Source organism: Macaca mulatta, chromosome 5 (assembly GCF_049350105.2).
Source record: "Macaca mulatta isolate MMU2019108-1 chromosome 5, T2T-MMU8v2.0, whole genome shotgun sequence".
Taxonomy (NCBI): Eukaryota; Metazoa; Chordata; class Mammalia; order Primates; family Cercopithecidae; genus Macaca; species Macaca mulatta.
In genome coordinates, this window is record NC_133410.1 from 93,102,016 (window position 1) to 93,128,776 (window position 26,761).

Below are 26,761 nucleotides of genomic sequence, written 5' to 3' on the forward strand. Positions count from 1 at the left end.
TCAGATTCCACAGAAATAAGGCTAGCAAAGATATCCACGAAATACAGATGTAACTCTGTGAGTGGAAGTCACAGAGCACTAAGAGGTTTCTCAGAAAGCTTCTTTCCAGATTTCATCTGAGGATATTTCCTTTTTAACCACAGCCCTCTATGGGCTTCCAAATATCACTTTGCCAATTCCAGAAGAACTGTCTTAGCGAAAGGCTTCTTGAGGGGAAAGCTGTAACTCTGTGAGATGATTTCACAGAACACAAAGAAGTTTCTCAGAAAGCTTCTTTCTCTTTGTTATCGGAGGATATTTCCTTTGGCCCTATAGTCTTCAAAGGGATCCGAAATATCTGTTCTCAGATTCCACAGAAATAAGGCTATGAAAGAGATCCACGAAATACAGACGTAACTCTGTGAGATGAATTAACACAACACTAAGCAGTTTCACAGAACGCTTCTTTACAGATTTCATCTGAGGATATTTCCTTTTTCACCATAGCCCTCTATGGGCTTCCAAATATCACTTTGCCAATTCCACAAGAACTGTCTTCGCGAAAGGCTTCTTGAGGGGAAAGCTGTAACTCTGTGAGATGATTTCACAGAACACAAAGAAGTTTCTCAGAAAGCTTCTTTCTCTTTGTTATCGGAGGATATTTCCTTTGGCTCTATAGTCTTCAAAGGGATCCGCAATATCTATTCTCAGATTCCACAGAAATAAGGCTAGCAAGGAGATCCACGAAATACAGATGTAACTCTTTGAGTGGAAGTCACAGAACACTAAGCGGTCTCTCAGAAAGCTTCTTTCCAGATTTCATCTGAGGATATTTCCTTTTTCACCATGGCCCTATATGGGCTTCCAAATATCACTTTGCCAATTCCACAAGAACTGTCTTAGCGAAAGGCTTCTTGTGGGGAAAGCTGTAACTCTGTGAGATGATTTCACAGAACACAAAGAAGTTTCTCAGAAGGCTTCTTTCTCTTTGTTATCGGGGGATATTTTCTTTGGCCCTATAGTCTTCAAAGGGATCCGAAATATCTGTTCTCAGATTCCACAGAAATAAGGCTATGAAAGCGATCCACGAAATACAGATGTAACTCTGTGAGATGAATTAACAGAACACTAAGCAATTTCACAGAAAGATTCTTTCCAGATTTCATCTGAGGATATTTCCTTTTTCACCATAGCCCTCTATGGGCTTCCAAATATCACTTTGCATATTCCCCAAGAACTGTCTTAGGGAAAGGCTTCTTGAGGGGAAAGCTGTAACTCTGTGAGATGATTTCACAGAACACAAAGAAGTTTCTTAGAAAGCTTCTTTCTCTTTGTTATCGGGGGATATTTCCTTTGGCCCTGTACTCTTCAAGGGGATCTGAAATATCTGTTCTCAGATTTCACAGAAATAAGGCTAGCAAAGAGATACACGAAATACAGAATTAACTCTGCAAGTAGAAGTCAAAGAACACTAAGCAGTTTCTCAGAAATCTTCTTTCCAGATTTCATCTGAAGATATTTCCTTTTTCAACATAGCCCACTCAGATCTTCAAAATATGACTTTGCCAATTCCACAAGAACTGTCTTAGCCAAAGGCTTCTTGAGGGGAAAACTGTAACTATGTGAGAGATTTCACAGAACACAAAGAAGTTTCTCAGAAAGCTTCTTCCTCTTTGTTATCGGAGGATATTTCCGTTGGCCCTATAATCTTCAAAGGGATCCGAAATATCTGTTCTCAGATTCCACAGAAATAAGGCTAGCAAAGAGATCCACGAAATACAGATGTAACTCTGTGACATGAATTAACAGAACACTAAGCAGTTTCTCAGAAAGCTTCTTTCCAGATTTCATCTGAGGATATTTCCTTTTTCACCATAGCCCTCTATGGGCTTCCAAATATCACTTTGCCAATTCCATAAGAACTGTCTTAGCGAAAGGCTTCTTGAGGGGAAAGCTGTAACTCTGTGAGATGATTTCACAGAACACAAAGAAGTTTCTCAGAAAGCTTCTTTCTCTTTCTTATCGGAGGATATTTCCTTTGGCCCAATAGTCTTCAAGGGATCCGAAATATCTGTTCTCAGATTCCACAGAAATAAGGCTAGCAAAGATATCCACGAAATACAGATGTTACTCTGTGTGTGGAAGTCACAGAACACTAAGCGGTTTCTCAGAAAGCTTCTTTCCAGATTTCATCTGAGGATATTTGCTTTTTCACCATAGACCTCTATGGGCTTGCAAATATCACTTTGCCAATTCCACAAGAACTGTCTTAGCGAAAGGCTTCTTGAGGGGAAAGCTGTAACTCTGTGAGATGATTTCACAGAACACAAAGAAATTTCTCAGAAAGCTTCTTTCTATTTGTTATCGGAGGATATTTCCTTTGGCCCTATACACTTCAAAGGGATCCGAAATATCTGTTCTCAGATTCCACAGAAATAAGGCTAGCAAAGAGATCCACGAAATACAGATGTAACTCTGTGAGTGGAAGTCACAGAGCACTAAGAGGTTTCTCAGAAAGCTTCTTTCCAGATTTCATCTGAGGATATTTCCTTTTTAACCACAGCCCTCTATGGGCTTCCAAATATCACTTTGCCAATTCCATAAGAACTGTCTTAGCGAAAGGCTTCTTGAGGGGAAAGCTGTAACTCTGTGAGGTGATTTCACAGACCACAAAGAAGTTTCTCAGAAAGCTTCTTTCTCATTGTTATCAGAGGATATTTCCTTTGGCCCTATAGTCTTGAAAGGGTTCCGAAATATCTGTTCTCAGATTCCACAGAAATAAGGCTAGCAAAGAGATCCACGAAATACAGATGTAACTCTGTGAGATGAATTAACAGAACACTGAGCAGTTTCTCAGAAAGATTCTTTCCAGATTTCATCTGAGGATATTTCCTTTTTCACCATAGCCCTCTATGGGCTTCCAAATATCACTTTGCCAATTCCACAAGAACTTTCTTAGCGAAAGGCTTCTTGAGGGGAAAGCTGTAACTCTGTGAGATGATTTCACAGAACACAAAGACGTTTCTCAGAAAGCTTCTTTCTCTTTGTTATCGGAGGATATTTCCTTTGGCCCTATAGTCTTCAAAGGGATCCGAAATATCTGTTTTCAGATTCCACGGAAATAAGGCTAGCAAAGAGATTAACGAAATACAGATGTAACTCTGTGAGTGGAAGTCACAGAACACTAAGCGGTTTCTCAGAAAGCTTCTTTCCAGATTTCATCTGAGGATATTTACTTTTTCACCATAGCCCTCTATGGGCTTCCAAATATCACTTTGCCAATTCCACAAGAACTATCTTAGCGAAAGGCTTCTTGAGGGGAAAGCTGTAACTCTGTGAGATGATTTCACAGAACACAAAGAAGTTTCTCAGAAAGCTTCTTTCTCTTTGTTATCGGAGGATATTTCCTTTGGCTCTATAGTCTTCAAAGGGATCCGAAATATCTATTCTCAGATTCCACAGAAATAAGGCTAGCAGAGAGATCCACAAAATACAGATGTAACTCTTTGAGTGGAAGTCACAGAACACTAAGCGGTTTCTCAGAAAGCTTCTTTCCAGATTTCATCTGAGGATATGTCCTTTTTCACCACAGCCCTATATGGGCTTCCAAATATCACTTTGCCAATTCCACAAGAACTGTCTTAGCGAAAGGCTTCTTGAGGGGAAAGCTGTAACTCTGTGAGATGATTTCACAGAACACAAAGAAGTTTCTCAGAAGGCTTCTTTCTCTTTGTTATCGGGGGATATTTCCTTTGGCCCTATGGTCTTCAAAGGGATAAGACATATCTGTTCTCAGATTCCACAGAAATAAGGCTATGAAAGAGATCCACGAAGTACAGATGTAACTCTGTGAGATGAATTAACAGAACACTAAGCAATTTCACAGAACGCTTCTTTCCAGATTTCATCTGAGGATATTTCCTTTTTCACCATAGCCCTCTATGGGCTACCAAATATCACTTTGCATATTCCCCAACAACTGTCTTAGGGAAAGGCTTCTTGAGGGGAAAGCTGTAACTCTGTGAGATGATTTCACAGAACACGAAGAAGTTTCTCAGAAAGCTTCTTTCTCTTTGTTATCGGGGGATATTTCCTTTGGCCCTGTACTCTTCAAGGGGATCTGAAATATCTGTTCTCAGATTTCACAGAAATAAGGCTAGCAAAGAGACACACGAAATACAGAATTAACTCTGTGAGTAGAAGTCAAAGAACACTAAGCAGTTTCTCAGAAATCTTCTTTCCAGATTTCATCTGAAGATATTTTCTTTTTCAACATAGCCCTCTAAGGGCTTCAAAATATCACTTTGCCAATTCCACAAGAACTGTCTTAGCGAAAGGCTTCTTGAGGGGAAAGCTGTAACTCTGTGAGATGATTTCACAGAACACAAAGAAGTTTCTCAGAAAGTTTCTTTCTCTTTCTTATCGGAGGATATTTCCTTTGGCCCAATAGTCTTCAAGGGATCCGAAATATCTGTTCTCAGATTTCACAGAAATAAGGCTAGCAAAGATATCCACGAAATACAGATGTAACTCTGTGAGTGGAAGTCACAGAGCACTAACAGGTTTCTCAGAAAGCTTCTTTCCAGATTTCATCTTAGGATATTTCCTTTTTCACCATAGCCCTCTATGGGCTTCCAAATATCACTTTGCCAATTCCACAAGAACTGTCTTAGCGAAAGGCTTCTTGAGGGGAAAGCTGTAACTCTGTGAGATGATTTCACGGAACACAAAGAAGTTTCTCAGAAAGCCTCTTTCTCTTTGTTATCGGAGGATATTTCCTTTGGCTCTATAGTCTTCAAAGGGATCCGAAATATCTGCTCTCAGATTCCACAGAAATAAGGCTAGCAAAGGGATCCACGACATACAGATGTAACTCTTTGAGTGGAAGTCACAGAACACTAAGCGGTTTCTCAGAAAGCTTCTTTCCAGATTTCATCTGAGGATATTTCCTTTTTCACCATAGCCCTCTATGGGCTTCCAAATATCACTTTGCCAATTCCACAAGAACTGTCTTAGCGAAGGGCTTCTTGAGGGGAAAGCTGTAACTCTTTGAGATAATTTCACAGAACACAAAGAAGTTTCTCAGAAAGCTTCTTTCTCTTTCTTATCGGAGGATATTTCCTTTGGCCCAATAGTCTTCAAAGGATCCGAAATATCTGTTCTCAGATTCCACAGAAATAAGGCTAGCAAAGATATCCACGAAATACAGATGTTACTCTGTGAGTGGAAGTCACAGAACACTAAGCGGTTTCTCAGAAAGCTTCTTTCCAGATTTCATCTGAGGATATTTGCTTTTTCACCATAGACCTCTATGGGCTTGCAAATATCACTTTGCCAATTCCACAAGAACTGTTTTAGCGAAAGGGTTCTTGAGGGGAAAGCTGTAACTCTGTGAGATGATTTCACAGAACACAAAGAAGTTTCTCAGAAAGCTTCTTTCTCTTTATTATTGGAGGATATTTCCTTTGGCCCTATAGTCTTCAAAGGGATCCGAAATATCTGTTCTCAGATTCCATAGAAATAAGGTTAGCAAAGAGATCCACGAAATACAGATGTAACTCTGTGAGATGCATTAACAGAACACTACGCAGTTTCTCAGAAAGCTTCTTTCCAGATTTCATCTGAGGATATTTCCTTTTTCACCATAGCCCTCTATGGGTTTCCAAATATCACTTTGCCAATTCCACAAGAACTGTCTTTGCGAAAGGCTTCTTGAGGCAAAAGCTATAACTCTGTGAGATGATTTCACAGAACACATGAAGTTTCTCAGAAAGATTCTTTCTCTTTGTTATCGGAGGATATTTCCTTTGGCCCTATAGTCTTCAAAGGATCCGAAATATCTGTTCTCAGATTCCACAGAAATAAGGCTAGCAAAGAGATCCACGAAATACAGATGTAACTCTGTGATATTAATTAACAGAATACTAAGCAGTTTCTCAGAAAGCTTCTTTCCAGATTTCATCTGAGGATATTGCCTTTTTCACCATAGCCCTCTAAGGGCTTCCAAATATCACTTTGCCAATTCCACAAGAACTGTCTTAGCGAAAGGCTTCTTGAGGGGAAAGCTGTAACTCTGTGAGATGATTTCACAGAACACAAAGAAGTTTCTCAGAAAGCTTCTTTCTCTTTGTTATCGGAGGATATTTCCTTTGGCCCTGTACTCTTGAAGGGGATCTGAAATATCTGTTCTCAGATTTCACAGAAATAAGGCTAGCAAAGAGATACACGAAATACAGAATTAACTCTCTGAGTAGAAGTCAAAGAACACTAAGCAGTTTCTCAGAAATCTTCTTTCCAGATTTCATCTGAAGATATTTCCTTTTTAACATAGCCCTCCATGGGCTTCCAAATATCACTTTGCCAATTCCACAAGAACTGTCTTAGCCAAAGGCTTCTTGAGCGGAAAGCTGTAACTCTGTGAGATGATTTCACAGAACACAAAGAAGTTTCTCAGAAAGCTTCTTTCTCTTTGTTATCAGAGGATATTTCCGTTGGCCCTATAATCTTCAAAGGGATCCGAAATATCTGTTCTCAGATTCCACAGAAATATGGCTAGCAAAGAGATCCACGAAATACAGATGTAACTCTGTGACATGAATTAACAGAACACTAAGCAGTCTCTCAGAAAGCTTCTTTCCAGATTTCATCTGAGGATATTTCCTTTTTCACCATAGCCCTCTATGGGCTTCCAAATATCACTTTGCCAATTCCACAAGAACTGTCTTAGCGAAAGGCTTCTTGAGGGGAAAGCTGTAACTCTTTGAGATAATTTCACAGAACACAAAGAAGTTTCTCAGAAAGCTTCTTTCTCTTTCTTATCGGAGGATATTTCCTTTGGCCCAATAGTCTTCAAGGGATCTGAAATATCTGTTCTCAGATTCCACAGAAATAAGGCTAGCAAAGATATCCACGAAATACAGATGTTACTCTGTGAGTGGAAGTCACAGAACACTAAGCGGTTTCTCAGAAAGCTTCTTTCCAGATTTCATCTGAGGATATTTACTTTTTCACCATAGACCTCTATGGGCTTGCAAATATCACTTTGCCAATTCCACAAGAACTGTCTTAGCGAAAGGGTTCTTGAGTGCGAAAGGGTTCTTGAGGGGAAAGCTGTAACTCTGTGAGATGATTTCACAGAACACAAAGAAGTTTCTCAGAAAGCTTCTTTCTCTTTATTATTGGAGGATATTTCCTTCGGCCCTATAGTCTTCAAAGGGATCCGAAATATCTGTTCTCAGATTCCATAGAAATAAGGTTAGCAAAGAGATCCACGAAATACAGATGTAACTCTGTGAGATGCATTAACAGAACACTACGCAGTTTCTCAGAAAGCTTCTTTCCAGATTTCATCTGAGGATATTTCCTTTTTCACCATAGCCCTCTATGGGTTTCCAAATATCACTTTGCCAATTCCACAAGAACTGTCTTTGCGAAAGGCTTCTTGAGGCAAAAGCTGTAACTCTGCGAGATGATTTCACAGAACACATAGAAGTTTCTCAGAAAGATTATTTCTCTTTGTTATCGGAGGATATTTCCTTTGGCCCTATAGTCTTCAAAGGATCCGAAATATCTGTTCTCAGATTCCACAGAAATAAGGCTAGCAAAGAGATCCACGAAATACAGATGTAACTCTGTGAGATTAATTAACAGAATACTAAGCAGTTTCTCAGAAAGCTTCTTTCCAGATTTCATCTGAGGATATTTTCTTTTTAACCATAGCCCTCTATGGGCTTCCAAATATCACTTTGCCAATTCCACAAGAACTGTCTTAGCGAAAGGCTTCTTGAGGGGAAAGCTGTAACTCTGTGAGATGATTTCACAGAACACAAACAAGTTTCTCAGAAAGCTTCTTTCTTTTGTTATCGGGGGATATTTCCTTTGGCCCTGTACTCTTCAAGGGGATCTGAAATATCTGTTCTCAGATTTCACAGAAATAAGGCTAGCAAAGAGATACACGAAATACATATGTAACTCGGTGACATGAATTAACAGAACACTAAGCAGTTTCTCAGAAAGCTTCTTTCCAGATTTCATGTGAGGATATTTCCTTTTTCGCCATAGCCCTCTATGGGCTTCCAAATATCACTTTGCCAATTCCACAAGAACTGTCTTAGCGAAAGGCTTCTTGAGGGGAAAGCTGTAACTCTGTGAGATGATTTCACAGAACACAAAGAAGTTTCTCAGAAAGTTTCTTTCTCTTTCTTATCGGAGGATATTTCCTTTGGCCCAATAGTCTTCAAGGGATCCCAAATATCTGTTCTCAGATTCCACAGAAATAAGGCTAGCAAAGATATCCACGAAATACAGATGTAACTCTGTGAGTGGAAGTCACAGAGCACTAACAGGTTTCTCAGAAAGCTTCTTTCCAGATTTCATCTGAGGATATTTCCTTTTTAACCACAGCCCTCTATGGGCTTCCAAATATCACTTTGCCAATTCCACAAGAACTGTCTTAGCGAAAGGCTTCTTGAGGGGAAAGCTGTAACTCTGTGATATGATTTCACAGAACACAACGAGGTTTCTCAGAAAGCTTCTTTCTCTTTGTTATCGGAGGATATTTCCTTTAGCCTTATAGACTTCAAAGGGATCCGAAATATCTGTTCTCAGATTTCACAGAAATAAGGCTAGCAAAGATATCCACGAAATACAGATGTAACTCTGTGAGTGGAAGTCACAGAGCACTAAGAGGTTTCTCAGAAAGCTTCTTTCCAGATTTCATCTTAGGATATTTCCTTTTTCACCATAGCCCTCTATGGGCTTCCAAATATCACTTTGCCAATTCCACAAGAACTGTCTTAGCGAAAGGCTTCTTGAGGGGAAAGCTGTAACTCTGTGAGATGATTTCTCAGAACACAAAGAAGTTTCTCAGAAAGCCTGTTTCTCTTTGTTATCGGAGGATATTTCCTTTGGCTCTATAGTCTTCAAAGGGATCCGAAATATCTGTTCTCAGATTCCACAGAAATAAGGCTAGCAAAGAGATCCACGAAATAGAGATGTAACTCTTTGAGTGGAAGTCACAGAACACTAAGCGGTTTCTCAGAAAGCTTCTTTCCAGATTTCATCTGAGGATATTTCCTTTTTCACCATAGCCCTATTTGGGCTTCCAAATATCACTTTGCCAATTCCACAAGAACTGTCTTAGCGAAAGGTTTCTTGAGGGGAAAGCTGTAACTCTGTGAGATGATTTCACAGAACACAAAGAACTTTCTCAGAAGGCTTCTTTCTCTTTGTTATCGGGGGATATTTCCTTTGGCCCTATAGTCTTCAAAGGGATCCGAAATATCTCTTCTCAGATTCCATAGAAATAAGGTTAGCAAAGAGATCCACGAAATACAGATGTAACTCTGTGAGATGCATTAACAGAACAATACGCAGTTTCTCAGAAAGCTTCTTTCCAGATTTCATCTGAGGATATTTCCTTTTTCACCATAGCCCTCTATGGGTTTCCAAATATCACTTTGCCAATTCCAAAAGAACTGTCTTTGCGAAAGGCTTCTTGAGGCAAAAGCTGTAACTCTGTGAGATGATTTCACAGAACACATAGAAGTTTCTCAGAAAGATTCTTTCTCTTTGTTATCGGAGGATATTCTCTTTGGCCCTATAGTCTTCAAAGGATCCGAAATATCTGTTCTCAGATTCCACAGAAATAAGGCTAGCAAAGAGATCCACGAAATACAGATGTAACTCTGTGAGATTAATTAACAGAATACTAAGCAGTTTCTCAGAAAGCTTCTTTCCAGGTTTCATCTGAGGATATTGCCTTTTTCACCATAGCCCTCTAAGGGCTTCCAAATATCACTTTGCCAATTCCACAAGAACTGTCTTAGCGAAAGGCTTCTTGAGGGGAAAGCTGTATCTCTGTGAGATGATTTCACAGAACACAAAGAAATTTCTCAGAAAGCATCTTTCTATTTGTTATCGGAGGATATTTCCTTTGGCCCTACAGTCTTCAAAGGGATCCGAAATATCTGTTCTCAGATTCCACAGAAATAAGGCTAGCAAAGAGATCCACGAAATACAGATGTAACTCTGTGAGTGGAAGTCACAGAGAACTAAGCGGTTTCTCAGAAAACTTCTTTCCAGATTTCATCTGAGGATATTTCCTTTTTCACCATAGCCCTCTATGGGCTTCCAAATATCACTTTGCCAATTCCACAAGAACTGTCTTAGTGAAAGGCTTCTTGAGGGGAAAGCTGTAACTCTGTGAGATGATTTCACAGAACACAAAGAAGTTTCTCAGAAGGCTTCTTTCTCTTTGTTATCAGAGGATATTTCCTTTGGCCCTATAGTCTTGAAAGGGATCCGAAATATCTGTTCTCAGATTCCACAGAAATAAGGCTAGCAAAGAGATCCACGAAATACAGATGTAACTCCGTGAGATGAATTAAAGGAACACTGAGCAGTTTCTCAGAAAGATTCTTTCCAGATTTCATCTGAGGATATTTCCTTTTTCACCATAGCCCTCTATGGGCTTCCAAATATCACTTTGCGAATTCCACAAGAACTGTCTTAGCGAAAGGCTTCTTGAGGGGAAAGCTGTAACTCTGTGAGATGATTTCACAGAACACAAAGAAGTTTCTCAGAAAGCTTCTTTCTCTTTGTTATCGGAGGATATTTCCATTGGCCCTATGGTCTTCAAAGGGATCCGAAACATCTGTTTTCAGATTCCACGGAAATAAGGCTAGCAAAGAGATTCAAGAAATACAGATGTAACTCTGTGAGTGGAAGTCACAGAACACTAAGCGGTTTCTCAGAAAGCTTCTTTCCAGATTTCATCTTAGGATATTTCCTTTTTCACCATAGCCCTCTATGGGCTTCCAAATATCACTTTGCCAATTCCACAAGAACTGTCTTAGCGAAAGGCTTCTTGAGGGGAAAGCTGTAACTTTGTGAGATGATTTCACAGAACACAAAGAAGTTTCTCAGAAGGCTTCTTTCTCTTTGTTATCGGGGGATATTTCCTTTGGCCCTATAGTCTTCAAAGGGATCCGAAATATCTGTTCTCAGATTCCACAGAAATAAGGCTATGAAAGCGATCCACGAAATACAGATGTAACTCTGTGAGATGAATTAACAGAACACTAAGCAATTTCACAGAACGCTTCTTTCCAGATTTCATCTGAGGATATTTCCTTTTTCACCATAGCCCTCTATGGGCTTCCAAATATCACTTTGCATATTCCCCAAGAACTGTCTTAGGGAAAGGCTTCTTGAGGGGAAAGCTGTAACTCTGTGAGATGATTTCACAGAACACAAAGAAGTTTCTCAGAAAGCTTCATTCTCTTTGTTATCGGGAGATATTTCCTTTGGCCCTGTACTCTTCAAGGGGATCTGAAATATCTGTTCTCAGATTTCACAGAAATTAGGCGAGCAAAGAGATACACGAAATACAGAATTTACTCTGCGAGTAGAAGTCAAAGAACACTAAGCAGTTTCTCAGAAATCTTCTTTCCAGATTTCGTCTGAAGATATTTCCTTTTTCAACATAGCCCTCTAAGGGCTTCAAAATATCACTTTGCCAATTCCACAAGAACTGTCTTAGCCAAAGGCTTCTTGAGCGGAAAGCTGTAACTCTGTGAGAGATTTCACAGAACACAAAGAAGTTTCTCAGAAAGCTTCTTTCTCTTTGTTATCGGAGGATATTTCCGTTGGCCCTATAATCTTCAAAGGGATCCGAAATATCTGTTCTCAGATTCCACAGAAATAAGGCTAGCAAAGAGATCCACGAAATACAGATGTTACTCTGTGTGTGGAAGTCACAGAACACTAAGCGGTTTCTCAGAAAGCTTCTTTCCAGATTTCATCTGAGGATATTTGCTTTTTCACCATAGACCTCTATGGGCTTGCAAATATCACTTTGCCAATTCCACAAGAACTGTCTTAGCGAAAGGCTTCTTGAGGGTAAAGCTGTAACTCTGTGAGATGATTTCACAGAACACAAAGAAATTTCTCAGAAAGCTTCTTTCTATTTGTTATCGGAGGATATTTCCTTTGGCCCTATACTCTTCAAAGGGATCCGAAATATCTGTTCTCAGATTCCACAGAAATAAGGCTAGCAAAGAGATCCACGAAATACAGATGTAACTCTGTGAGTGGAAGTCACAGAGCACTAAGAGGTTTCTCAGAAAGCTTCTTTCCAGATTTCATCTGAGGATATTTCCTTTTTAACCACAGCCCTCTATGGGCTTCCGAATATCACTTTGCCAATTCCACAAGAACTGTCTTAGCGAAAGGCTTCTTGAGGGGAAAGCTCTAACTCTGTGATATGATTTCACAGAACACAACGAGGTTTCTCAGAAAGCTTCTTTCTCTTTGTTATCGGAGGATATTTCCTTTAGCCTTATAGACTTCAAAGGGATCCGAAATATCTGTTCTGAGATTCCACAGAAATAAGGCTAGCAAAGAGGTCCACGAAATACAGATGTAACTCTCTGAGTAGAAGTCAAAGAACACTAAGCAGTTTCTCAGAAAGCTTCTTTCCAGATTTCATCTGAGGATATTTCCTTTTTCACCATAGCCCTGTAATGGCTTCCAAATATCACTTTGCCAATTCCATAAGAACTGTCTTAGCGAAAGGCTTCTTGAGGGGAAAGCTGTAACTCTGTGAGGTGATTTCACAGACCACAAAGAAGTTTCTCAGAAAGCTTCTTTCTCATTGTTATCAGAGGATATTTCCTTTGGACCTATAGTCTTGAAAGGGTTCCGAAATATCTGTTCTCAGATTCCACAGAAATAAGGCTAGCAAAGAGATCCACGAAATACAGATGTAACTCTGTGAGATGAATTAACAGAACACTGAGCAGTTTCTCAGAAAGATTCTTTCCAGATTTCATGTGAGGATATTTCCTTTTTCACCATAGCCCTCTATGGGCTTCCAAATATCACTTTGCCAATTCCACAAGAACTGTCTTAGCGAAAGGCTTCTTGAGGGGAAAGCTGTAACTCTGTGAGATGATTTCACAGAACACAAAGACGTTTCTCAGAAAGCTTCTTTCTCTTTGTTATCGGAGGATATTTCCTTTGGCCCTATAGTCTTCAAAGGGATCCGAAATATCTGTTTTCAGATTCCACGGAAATAAGGCTAGCAAAGAGATCCACGAAATACAGATGTAACTCTTTGAGTGGAAGTCACAGAACACTAAGCGGTTTCTCAGAAAGCTTCTTTCCAGATTTCATCTGAGGATATTTCCTTTTTCACCATAGCCCTATTTGGGCTTCCAAATATCACTTTGCCAATTCCACAAGAACTGTCTTAGCGTAAGGTTTCTTGAGGGGAAAGCTGTAACTCTGTGAGATGATTTCACAGAACACAAAAAAGTTTCTCAGAAGGCTTCTTTCTCTTTGTTATCGGGGGATATTTCCTTTGGCCCTATAGACTTCAAAGGGATCCGAAATATCTGTTCTCAGATTCCACAGAAATAAGGCTATGAAAGAGATCCACGAAATACAGATGTAACTCTGTGAGATGAATTAACAGAACACTAAGCAGTTTCACAGAACGCTTCTTTCCAGATTTCATCTGAGGATATTTCCTTTTTCAACATAGCCCTCTATGGGCTACCAAATATCACTTTGCATATTCCACAAGAACTGTCTTAGCGAAAGGCTTCTTGAGGGGAAAGCTGTAACTCTGTGAGATGATTTCACAGAACACAAAGAAGTTTCTCAGAAAGCTTCTTTCTCTTTGTTATCGGGGGATATTTCCTTTGGCCCTGTACTCTTCAAGGGGATCTGAAATATCTGTTCTCAGATTTCACAGAAATAAGGGGAGCAAAGAGATACACGAAATACAGAATTAACTCTGTGAGTAGAAGTCAAAGAACACTAAGCAGTTTCTCAGAAATCTTCTTTCCAGATTTCATCTGAAGATATTTCCTTTTTCAACATAGCCCTCTATGGGCTTCCAAATATCACTTTGCCAATTCCACAAGAACTGTCTTAGCCAAAGTCTTCTTGAGCGGAAAGCTGTAACTCTGTGAGATGATTTCACAGAACACAAAGAAGTTTCTCAGAAAGCTTCTTTCTCTTTGTTATCGGAGGATATTTCCGTTGGCCCTATAATCTTCAAAGGGATCCGAAATATCTGTTCTCAGATTCCACAGAAATAAGGCTAGCAAGGAGATCCACGAAATACAGATGTAACTCTGTGAGATTAATTAACAGAATACTAAGCAGTTTCTCAGAAAGCTTCTTTCCAGATTTCATCTGAGGATATTTCCTTTTTCACCATAGCCCTCTAAGGGCTTCCAAATATCACTTTGCCAATTCCACAAGAACTGTCTTAGCGAAAGACTTCTGGAGGGGAAAGCTGTAACTCTGTGAGATGATTTCACAGAACACAAAGAAGTTTCTCAGAAAGCTTCTTTCTCTTTGTTATCGGAGGATATTTCCTTTAGCCCTATAGACTTCAAAGGGATCCGAAATATCTGTTCTCAGATTCCACAGAAATAAGGCTACCAAAGAGATCCACGAAATACAGATGTAACTCTCTGAGTAGAAGTCAAAGAACACTAAGCAGTTTCTCAGAAAGCTTCTTTCCAGATTTCATCTGAGGATATTTCCTTTTTCACCATAGCCCTCTAAGTACTTCCAAATATCACTTTGCCAATTCCATAAGAACTGTCTTAGCGAAAGGCTTCTTGAGGGGAAAGCTGTAACTCTGTGAGGTGATTTCACAGACCACAAAGAAGTTTCTCAGAAACCTTCTTTCTCATTGTTATCAGAGGATATTTCCTTTGGCCCTATAGTCTTGAAAGGGATCCGAAATATCTGTTCTCCGATTCCACAGAAATAAGGCTAGCAAAGAGATCCACGAAATACAGATGTAACTCTGTGAGATGAATTAACAGAACACTGAGCAGTTTCTCAGAAAGATTCTTTCCAGATTTCATCTGAGGATATTTCCTTTTTCACCATAGCCCTCTATGGGCTTCCAAATATCACTTTGCGAATTCCACAAGAACTGTCTTAGCGAAAGGCTTCTTAAGGGGAAAGCTGTAACTCTGTGAGATGATTTCACAGAACACAAAGAAGTTTCTCAGAAAGCTTCTTTCTCTTTGTTATCGGAGGATATTTCCATTGGCCCTATGGTCTTCAAAGGGATCCGAAACATCTGTTTTCAGATTCCACGGAAATAAGGCTAGCAAAGAGATTCAAGAAATACAGATATAACTCTGTGAGTGGAAGTCACAGAACACTAAGCGGTTTCTCAGAAAGCTTCTTTCCAGATTTCATCTTAGGATATTTCCTTTTTCACCATAGCCCTCTATGGGCTTCCAAATATCACTTTGCCAATTCCACAAGAACTGTCTTAGCGAAAGGCTTCTTGAGGGGAAAGCTGTAACTCTGTGAGGTGATTTCACAGACCACAAAGAAGTTTCTCAGAAGGCTTTTTTCTCTTTGTTATCGGGGGATATTTCCTTTGGCCCTATAGTCTTCAAAGGGATCCGAAATATCTGTTCTCAGATTCCACAGAAATAAGGCTAGCAAAGAGATCCACGTAATACAGATGTAACTCTGTGAGTGGAAGTCACAGAGCACTAAGCAGTTTCACAGAACGTTTCTTTCCAGATTTCATCTGAGGATATTTCCTTTTTCACCGTAGCCCTCTATGGGCTTCCAAATATCACTTTGCATATTCCACAAGAACTGTCTTAGCGAAAGGCTTCTTGAGGGGAAAGCTCTAACTCTGTGAGATGATTTCACAGAACACAAAGAAGTTTCTCAGAAAGCTTCTTTCTCTTTGTTATCGGAGGATATTTCCTTTGGCCCTGTACTCTTCAAGGGGATCTGAAATATCTGTTCTCAGATTTCACAGAAATAAGGCTAGCAAAGAGATACACGAAATACAGAATTCACTCTGTGAGTAGAAGTCAAAGAACACTAAGCAGTTTCTCAGAAATCTTCTTTCCAGATTTCATCTGAAGATATTTCCTTTTTCAACATAGCCCTCCATGGGCTTCCAAATATCACTTTACCAATTCCACAAGAACTGTCTTAGCCAAAGGCTTGTTGAGCGGAAAGCTGTAACTCTGTGAGATGATTTCACAGAACACAAAGAAGTTTCTCAGAAAGCTTCTTTCTCTTTGTTATCAGAGGATATTTCCGTTGGCCCTATAGTCTTCAAAGGGATCCGAAATATCTGTTCTCAGATTCCACAGAAATAAGGCTAGCAAAGAGATCCACGAAATACAGATGTAACTCTGTGACATGAATTAACAGAACACTAAGCAGTCTCTCAGAAAGCTTCTTTCCAGATTTCATCTGAGGATATTTCCTTTTTCACCATAGCCCTCTATGGGCTTCCAAATATCACTTTGCCAATTCCACAAGAACTGTCTTAGCGAAAGTCTTCTTGAGGGGAAAGCTGTAACTCTGTGAGATGATTTCACAGAACACAAAGAAGTTTCTCAGAAAGCTTCTTTCTCTTTGTTATCGGGGGATATTTCCTTTGGCCCTGTACTCTTCAAGGGTATCTGAAATATCTGTTCTCAGATTTCACAGAAATAAGGCTAGCAAAGAGATACACGAAATACAGAATTAACTCTGTGAGTAGAAGTCAAAGAACACTAAGCAGTTTCTCAGAAATCTTCTTTCCAGATTTCATCTGAAGATATTTCCTTTTTCAACATAGCCCTCCATGGGCTTCCAAATATCACTTTGCCAATTCCACAAGAACTGTCTTAGCCAAAGGCTTCTTGAGCGGAAAGCTGTAACTCTGTGAGATGATTTCACAGAACACAAAGAAGTTTCTCAGAAAGCTTCTTTCTCTTTGTTATCGGAGGATATTTCCGTTGGCCCTATAATCTTCAAAGGGATCCGAAATATCTGTTCTCAGATTCCACAGAAATAAGGCTTGCAAAGAGATCCACGAAATACAGATGTAACTCTGTGACATGAATTAACAGAACACTAAGCAGTTTCTCAGAAAGCTTCTTTCCAGATTTCATCTGAGGATATTTCCTTTTTCACCATAGCCCTCTATGGGCTTCCAAATATCACTTTGCCAATTCCACAAGAACTGTCTTTGCGAAAGGCTTCTTGAGAGGAAAGCTGCAACTCTGTGAGATAATTTCACAGAACACAAAGAAGTTTCTCAGAAAGCTTCTTTCTCTTTCTTATCGGAGGATATTTCCTTTGGCCCAATAGTCTTCAAGGGATCCGAAATATCTGTTCTCAGATTCCACAGAAATAAGGCTAGCAAAGATATCCATGAAATACAGATGTTACTTTATGAGTGGAAGTCACAGAACACTAAGCGGTTTCTCAGAAAGCTTCTTTCCATATTTCATCTGAGGTTATTTGCTTTTTCACCATAGACCTCTATGGGCTTGCAAATATCACTTTGCCAATTCCACAAGAACTGTCTTAGCGAAAAGGTTCTTGAGGGGAAAGCTGTAACTCTGTGTGATGCTTTCACAGAACACAAAGAAGTTTCTCAGAAAGCTTCTTTCTCTTTGTTATCGGAGGATATTTCCTTTAGCCCTATAGACTTCAAAGGGATCCGAAATATCTGTTCTCAGATTCCACAGAAATAAGGCTACCAAAGAGATCCACGAAATACAGATGTAACTCTCTGATTAGAAGTCAAAGAACACCAAGCAGTTTCTCAGAAAGCTTCTTTCCAGATTTCATCTGAGGATATTTCCTTTTTCACCATAGCCCTCTAAGGGCTTCCAAATATCACTTTGCCAATTCCATAAGAACTGTCTTAGCGAAAGGCTTCTTGAGGGGAAAGCTGTAACTCTGTGAGGTGATTTCACAGACCACAAAGAAGTTTCTCAGAAGGCTTCTTTCTCTTTGTTATCGGGGGATATTTCCTTTGGCCCTATAGTCTTCAAAGGGATCCGAAATATCTGTTCTCAGATTCCACAGAAATAAGGCTAGCAAAGAGATCCACGTAATACAGATGTAACTCTGTGAGTGGAAGTCACAGAGCACTAAGCGGTTTCTCAGAAAACTTCTTTCCAGATTTCATCTGAGGATATATCCTTTTTAACCATAGCCCTCTATGGGCTTCCAACTATCACTTTGCCAATTCCACAAGAACTGTCTTAGCGAAAGGCTTCTTGAGGGGAAAGCTGTAACTCCGTGAGATGATTTCACAGAACACAAAGAAGTTTCTCAGAATGCTTCTTTCTCTTTGTTATCGGGGGATATTTCCTTTGGCCCTATAGTCTTCAAAGGGATCCGAAATATCTGTTCTCAGATTCCACAGAAATAAGGCTATGAAAGACATCCACGAAATACAGATGTAACTCTGTGAGATGAATTAACAGAACACTAAGCAGTTTCACAGAACGCTTCTTTCCAGATTTCATCTGAGGATATTTCCTTTTTCACCGTAGCCCTCTATGGGCTTCCAAATATCACTTTGCATATTCCCCAAGAACTGTCTTAGGGAAAGGCTTCTTGAGGGGAAAGCTGTAACTCTGTGAGATGATTTCACAGAACACAAAGAAGTTTCTCAGAAAGCTTCATTCTCTTTGTTATCGGGGGATATTTCCTTTGGCCCTGTAATCTTCAAGGGGATCTGAAATATCTGTTCTCAGATTTCACAGAAATAAGGCTAGCAAAGAGATACACGAAATACAGAATTAACTCTGCGAGTAGAAGTCAAAGAACACTAAGCAGTTTCTCAGAAATCTTCTTTCCAGATTTCATCTGAAGATACTTCCTTTTTCAACATAGCCCTCTAAGGGCTTCAAAATATCACTTTGCCAATTCCACAAGAACTGTCTTAGCCAAAGTCTTCTTGAGCGGAAAGCTGTAACTCTGTGAGAGATTTCACAGAACACAAAGAAGTTTCTCAGAAAGCTTCTTTCTCTTTGTTATCGGAGGATATTTCCATTGGCCCTATGGTCTTCAAAGGGATCCGAAACATCTGTTTTCAGATTCCACGGAAATAAGGCTAGCAAAGAGATTCAAGAAATACAGATGTAACTCTGTGAGTGGAAGTCACAGAACACTAAGCGGTTTCTCAGAAAGCTTCTTTCCAGATTTCATCTTAGGATATTTCCTTTTTCACCATAGCCCTCTATGGGCTTCCAAATATCACTTTGCCAATTCCACAAGAACTGTCTTAGCGAAAGGCTTCTTGAGGGGAAAGCTGTAACTCTGTGAGATGATTTCACAGAACACAAAGAAGTTTCTCAGAAAGCCTCTTTCTCTTTGTTATCGGAGGATATTTCCTTTGGCTCTATAGTCTTCAAAGGGATCCGAAATATCTATTCTCAGATTCCACAGAAATAAGGCTAGCAAAGGGATCCACGACATACAGATGTAACTCTTTGAGTGGAAGTCACAGAACACTAAGAGGTTTCTCAGAAAGCTTCTTTCCAGATTTCATCTGGGGATATTTCGTTTTTCACCATAGCCCTATATGGGCTTCCAAATATCACTTTGCCAATTCCACAAGAACTGTCTTAGCGAAAGGCTTCTTGAGGGGAAAGCTGTAACTCTGTGAGATGATTTCACAGAACACAAAGAAGTTTCTCAGAAGGCTTCTTTCTCTTTGTTATCGGGGGATATTTCCTTTGGCCCTACAGTCTTCAAAGGGATCCGAAATATCTGTTCTCAGATTCCTCAGAAATAAGGCTATGAAAGAGATCCACGAAATACAGATGTAACTCTGTGAGATGAATTAACAGAACACTAAGCAGTTTCACAGAACGCTTCTCTCCAGATTTCATCTGAGGATATTTCCTTTTTCACCATAGCCCTCTGTGGGCTTCCAAATATCACTTTGCATATTCCACAAGAACTGTCTTAGCGAAAGTCTTCTTGAGCGGAAAGCTGTAACTCTGTGAGATGATTTCATAGAACACAAAGAAGTTTCTAAGAAAGCTTCTTTCTCTTTGTTATCGGGGGATATTTCCTTTGGCCCTGTACTCTTCAAGGGGATCTGGAATATCTGTTCTCAGATTTCACAGAAATAAGGCTAGCAAAGAGATCCACGAAATGCAGATATAACTCTGTGAGTACAAGTCAAAGAACACTAAGCAGTTTCTCAGAAATCTTCTTTCCAGATTTCATCTGAAGATATTTCCTTTTTCAACATAGCCCTCCATGGGCTTTCAAATATCACTTTGCCAATTCCACAAGAACTGTCTTAGCCAAAGGCTTCTTGAGCGGAAAGCTGTAACTCTGTGAGATGATTTCACAGAGCACAAAGAAGTTTCTCAGAAAGCTTCTTTCTCTTTGTTATCGGAGGATATTTCCGTTGGCCATATAATCTTCAAAGGGATCCGAAATATCTGTTCTCAGATTCCACAGAAATAAGGCTCGCAAAGAGATCCACGAAATACAGATGTAACTCTGTGAGATGAATTAACAGAACACTAAGCAGTTTCTCAGAAAGCTTCTTTCCAGATTTCATCTGAGGATATTTCCTTTTTCACCATAGCCCTCTATGGGCTTCCAAATATCACTTTGCCAATTCCACAAGAACTGTCTTAGCGAAAGGCTTCTTGAGGGGAAAGCTGTAACTCTGTGAGATGATTTCACAGAACACAAAGAAGTTTCTCAGAAAGCTTCTTTCTCTTTTATATCGGAGGATATTTCCTTTGACCCAATAATCTTCAAAGGGATCCGAAATATCTGTTCTCAGATTCCACAGAAATAAGGCTAGCACAGATATCCACGAAATACAGATGTAACTCTGTGAGTGGAAGTCACAGAACACTAAGCGGTTTCTCAGAAAGCTTCTTTCCAGATTTCATCTGAGGATATTTGCTTTTTCACCACCGACCTCTATGGGCTTGCAAATATCACTTTGCCAATTCCACAAGAACTGTCTTAGCGAAAGGCTTCTTGATGGGAAAGCTGTAACTCTGTGAGATGATTTCACAGAACACAAAGAAGTTTCTCAGAAAGCTTCTTTCTCTTTCTTATCGGAGGATATTTCCTTTTGCCCAATAGTCTTCAAAGGGATCCGCAATATCTGTTCTCAGGTTCCACAGAAATAAGGCTAGCAAAGAGATCCACGAAATACAGATGTACATCTGTGAGTGGAAGTCACAGAACTCTAAGCGGTTTCTCAGAAAGCTTCTTTCCATATTTCATCTGAGGATATTTCCTTTTTCAACATAGCCCTCTATGGGCTTCCAAATATCACTTTGCATATTCCCCAAGAACTGTCTTAGGGAAAGGCTTCTTGAGGGGAAAGCTGTAACTCTGTGAGATGATTTCACAGAACACAAAGAAGTTTCTCAGAAAGCTTCATTCTCTTTGTTATCGGGGGATATTTCCTTTGGCCCTGTAATCTTCAAGGGGATCTGAAATATCTGTTCTCAGATTTCACAGAAATAAGGCTAGCAAAGAGATACACGAAATACAGAATTAACTCTGCGAGTAGAAGTCAAAGAACACTAAGCAGTTTCTCAGAAATCTTCTTTCCAGATTTCATCTGAAGATACTTCCTTTTTCAACATAGCCCTCTAAGGGCTTCAAAATATCACTTTGCCAATTCCACAAGAACTGTCTTAGCCAAAGTCTTCTTGAGCGGAAAGCTGTAACTCTGTGAGAGATTTCACAGAACACAAAGAAGTTTCTCAGAAAGCTTCTTTCTCTTTGTTATCGGAGGATATTTCCATTGGCCCTATGGTCTTCAAAGGGATCCGAAACATCTGTTTTCAGATTCCACGGAAATAAGGCTAGCAAAGAGATTCAAGAAATACAGATGTAACTCTGTGAGTGGAAGTCACAGAACACTAAGCGGTTTCTCAGAAAGCTTCTTTCCAGATTTCATCTTAGGATATTTCCTTTTTCACCATAGCCCTCTATGGGCTTCCAAATATCACTTTGCCAATTCCACAAGAACTGTCTTAGCGAAAGGCTTCTTGAGGGGAAAGCTGTAACTCTGTGAGATGATTTCACAGAACACAAAGAAGTTTCTGAGAAAGCCTCTTTCTCTTTGTTATCGGAGGATATTTCCTTTGGCTCTATAGTCTTCAAAGGGATCCGAAATATCTATTCTCAGATTCCACAGAAATAAGGCTAGCAAAGGGATCCACGACATACAGATGTAACTCTTTGAGTGGAAGTCACAGAACACTAAGAGGTTTCTCAGAAAGCTTCTTTCCAGATTTCATCTGGGGATATTTCGTTTATCACCATAGCCCTATATGGGCTTCCAAATATCACTTTGCCAATTCCACAAGAACTGTCTTAGCGAAAGGCTTCTTGAGGGGAAAGCTGTAACTCTGTGAGATGATTTCACAGAACACAAAGAAGTTTCTCAGAAGGCTTCTTTCTCTTTGTTATCGGGGGATATTTCCTTTGGCCCTACAGTCTTCAAAGGGATCCGAAATATCTGTTCTCAGATTCCTCAGAAATAAGGCTTATAGAGATCCACGAAATACAGATGTAATTCTGTGAGATGAATTAACAGAACACTAAGCAGTTTCACAGAACGCTTCTCTCCAGATTTCATCTGAGGATATTTCCTTTTTCACCATAGCCCTCTGTGGGCTTCCAAATATCACTTTGCATATTCCACAAGAACTGTCTTAGCGAAAGTCTTCTTGAGCGGAAAGCTGTAACTCTGTGAGATGATTTCATAGAACACAAAGAAGTTTCTAAGAAAGCTTCTTTCTCTTTGTTATCGGGGGATATTTCCTTTGGCCCTGTACTCTTCAAGGGGATCTGGAATATCTGTTCTCAGATTTCACAGAAATAAGGCTAGCAAAGAGATCCACGAAATACAGATATAACTCTGTGAGAACAAGTCAAAGAACACTAAGCAGTTTCTCAGAAATCTTCTTTCCAGATTTCATCTGAAGATATTTCCTTTTTCAACATAGCCCTCCATGGGCTTCCAAATATCACTTTGCCAATTCCACAAGAACTGTCTTAGCCAAAGGCTTCTTGAGCGGAAAGCTGTAACTCTGTGAGATGATTTCACAGAGCACAAAGAAGTTTCTCAGAAAGCTTCTTTCTCTTTGTTATCGGAGGATATTTCCGTTGGCCATATAATCTTCAAAGGGATCCGAAATATCTGTTCTCAGATTCCACAGAAATAAGGCTCGCAAAGAGATCCACGAAATACAGATGTAACTCTGTGAGATGAATTAACAGAACACTAAGCAGTTTCTCAGAAAGCTTCTTTCCAGATTTCATCTGAGGATATTTCCTTTTTCACCATAGCCCTCTATGGGCTTCCAAATATCACTTTGCCAATTCCACAAGAACTGTCTTAGCGAAAGGCTTCTTGAGGGGAAAGCTGTAACTCTGTGAGATGATTTCACAGAACACAAAGAAGTTTCTCAGAAAGCTTCTTTCTCTTTTATATCGGAGGATATTTCCTTTGACCCAATAATCTTCAAAGGGATCCGAAATATCTGTTCTCAGATTCCACAGAAATAAGGCTAGCACAGATATCCACGAAATACAGATGTAACTCTGTGAGTGGAAGTCACAGAACACTAAGCGGTTTCTCAGAAAGCTTCTTTCCAGATTTCATCTGAGGATATTTGCTTTTTCACCACCGACCTCTATGGGCTTGCAAATATCACTTTGCCAATTCCACAAGAACTGTCTTAGCGAAAGGCTTCTTGAGGGGAAAGCTGTAACTCTGTGAGATGATTTCACAGAACACAAAGAAGTTTCTCAGAAAGCTTCTTTCTCTTTCTTATCGGAGGATATTTCCTTTTGCCCAATAGTCTTCAAAGGGATCCGCAATATCTGTTCTCAGGTTCCACAGAAATAAGGCTAGCAAAGAGATCCACGAAATACAGATGTACATCTGTGAGTGGAAGTCACAGAACTCTAAGCGGTTTCTCAGAAAGCTTCTTTCCATATTTCATCTGAGGATATTTCCTTTTTCAACATAGCCCTCTATGGGCTTCCAAATATCACTTTGCCAATTCCACAAGAACTGTCTTAGCGAAAGGCTTCTTGAGGGGAAAGCTGTACCTCTGTGAGATGATTTCACAGAACAGAAAGAAGTTTCTCAGAAAGTTTTTTTCTCTTTATTATTGGAGGATATTTCCTTTGGCCCTATAGTCTTTAAAGGGATCCGAAATATCTGTTCTCAGATTCCATAGAAATAAGGTTAGCAAAGAGATCCACGAAATACAGATGTAACTCTGTGAGATGCATTAACAGAACACTACGCAGTTTCTCAGAAAGCTTCTTTCCAGATTTCATCTGAGGATATTTCCTTTTTCACCATAGCCCTCTATGGGTTTCCAAATATCACTTTGCCAATTCCACAAGAACTGTCTTTGCGAAAGGCTTCTTGAGGCAAAAGCTGTAACTCTGTGAGATGATTTCACAGAACACAAAGAAGTTTCTCAGAAAGATTCTTTCTCTTTGTTATCGGAGGATATTTCCTTTGGCCCTATAGTCTTCAAAGGATCCGAAATATCTGTTCTCAGATTCCACAGAAATAAGGCTAGCAAAGAGATCCACGAAATACAGATGTAACTCTGTGAGATTAATTAACAGAATACTAAGCAGTTTCTCAGAAAGCTTCTTTCCAGATTTCATCTGAGGATATTGCCTTTTTCACCATAGCCCTCTAAGGGCTTCCAAATATCACTTTGCCAATTCCACAAGAACTGTCTTAGCGAAAGGCTTCTTGAGGGGAAAGCTGTAACTCTGTGAGATGATTTCACAGAACACAAAGAAATTTCTAGGAAAGCTTCTTTCTATTTGTTATCGGAGGATATTTCCTTTGGCCCTATAGTCTTCAAAGGGATCCGAAATATCTGTTCTCAGATTCCACAGAAATAAGGCTAGCAAAGAGATCCACGAAATACAGATATAACTCTGTGAGTGGAAGTCACAGAGCACTAAGCGGTTTCTCAGAAAACTTCTTTCCAGATTTCATCTGAGGATATTTCCTTATTCACCATAGCCCTCTATGGGCTTCCAAATATAACTTTGCCAATTCCACAAGAACTGTCTTAGCGAAAGGCTTCTTGAGGGGAAAGCTGTAACTCTGTGAGATGATTTCACAGAACACAAAGAAGTTTCTCAGAATGCTTCTTTCTCTTTGTTATCGGGGGATATTTCCTTTGGCCCTATAGTCTTCAAAGGGATCCGAAATATCTGTTCTCAGAATCCACAGAAATAAGGCTATGAAAGAGATCCACGAAATACAGATGTAACTCTGTGAGATGAATTAACAGAACACTAATCAGTTTCACAGAACGCTTCTTTCCAGATTTCATCTGAGGATATTTTCTTTTTCACCGTAGCCCTCTATGGGCTTCCAAATATCACTTTGCATATTCCACAAGAACTGTCTTAGCGAAAGGCTTCTTGAGGGGAAAGCTGTAACTCTGTGAGATGATTTCACAGAACACAAAGAAGTTTCTCAGAAAGCTTCTTTCTCTTTCTTATCGGAGGATATTTCCTTTGGCTCAATAGTCTTCAAGGGATCCGAAATATCTGTTCTCAGATTCCACAGAAATAAGGCTAGCAAAGATATCCACGAAATACAGATGTTACTCTATGAGTGGAAGTCACAGAACACTAAGCGGTTTCTCAGAAAGCTTCTTTCCAGATTTCATCTGAGGATATTTGCTTTTTCACCATAGACCTCTATGGGCTTGCAAATATCACTTTGCCAATTCCACAAGAACTGTCTTAGCGAAAGGGTTCTTGAGGGGAAAGCTGTAACTCTGTGAGATGCTTTCACAGAACACAAAGAAGTTTCTCAGAAAGCTTGTTTCTCTTTGTTATCGGAGGGTATTTCCTTTAGCCCTATAGACCTCAAAGGGATCCGAAATATCTGTTCTCAGATTCCACAGAAATAAGGCTACCAAAGAGATCCACGAAATACAGATGTAACTCTCTGATTAGAAGTCAAAGAACACCAAGCAGTTTCTCAGAAAGCTTCTTTCCAGATTTCATCTGAGGATATTTCCTTTTTCCCCATAGCCCTCTAAGGGCTTCCAAATATCACTTTGCCAATTCCATAAGAACTGTCTTAGCGAAAGGCTTCTTGAGGGGAAAGCTGTAACTCTGTGAGGTGATTTCACAGACCACAAAGAAGTTTCTCAGAAGGCTTCTTTCTCTTTGTTATCGGGGGATATTTCCTTTGGCCCTATAGTCTTCAAAGGGATCCGAAATATCTGTTCTCAGATTCCACAGAAATAAGGCTATGAAAGAGATCCACGAAATACAGATGTAACTCTGTGAGATGAATTAACCGAACAATAAGCAGTTTCACAGAAAGCTTCTTTCCAGATTTCATCTGAGGATATTTCCTTTTTCACCGTAGCCCTCTATGGGCTTCCAAATATCACTTTGCATATTCCACAAGAACTGTCTTAGCGAAAGGCTTCTTGAGGGGATAGCTGTAACTCTGTGAGATGATTTCACAGAACACAAAGAAGTTTCTCAGAAAGCTTCTTTCTCTTTGTTATCGGTGGATATTTCCTTTGGCCCTGTACTCTTCAAGGGGATCCGAAATATCTGTTCTCAGATTTCACAGAAATAAGGCTAGCAAAGAGATCCACGAAATACAGATATAACTCTGTGAGTAGAAGTCAAAGAACACCAAGCAGTTTCTCAGAAATCTTATTTCCAGATTTCATCTGAAGATATTTCCTTTTTCAACATAGCCCTCTACGGGCTTCCAAATATCACTTTGCCAATTCCACAAGAACTGTCTTAGCCAAAGGCTTCTTGAGCGGAAAGCTGTAACTCTGTGAGATGATTTCACAGAACACAAAGAAGTTTCTCAGAAAGCTTCTTTCTCTTTGTTATCGGAGGATATTTCCGTTGGCCCTATAATCTTCAAAGGGATCCGAAGTATCTGTTCTCAGATTCC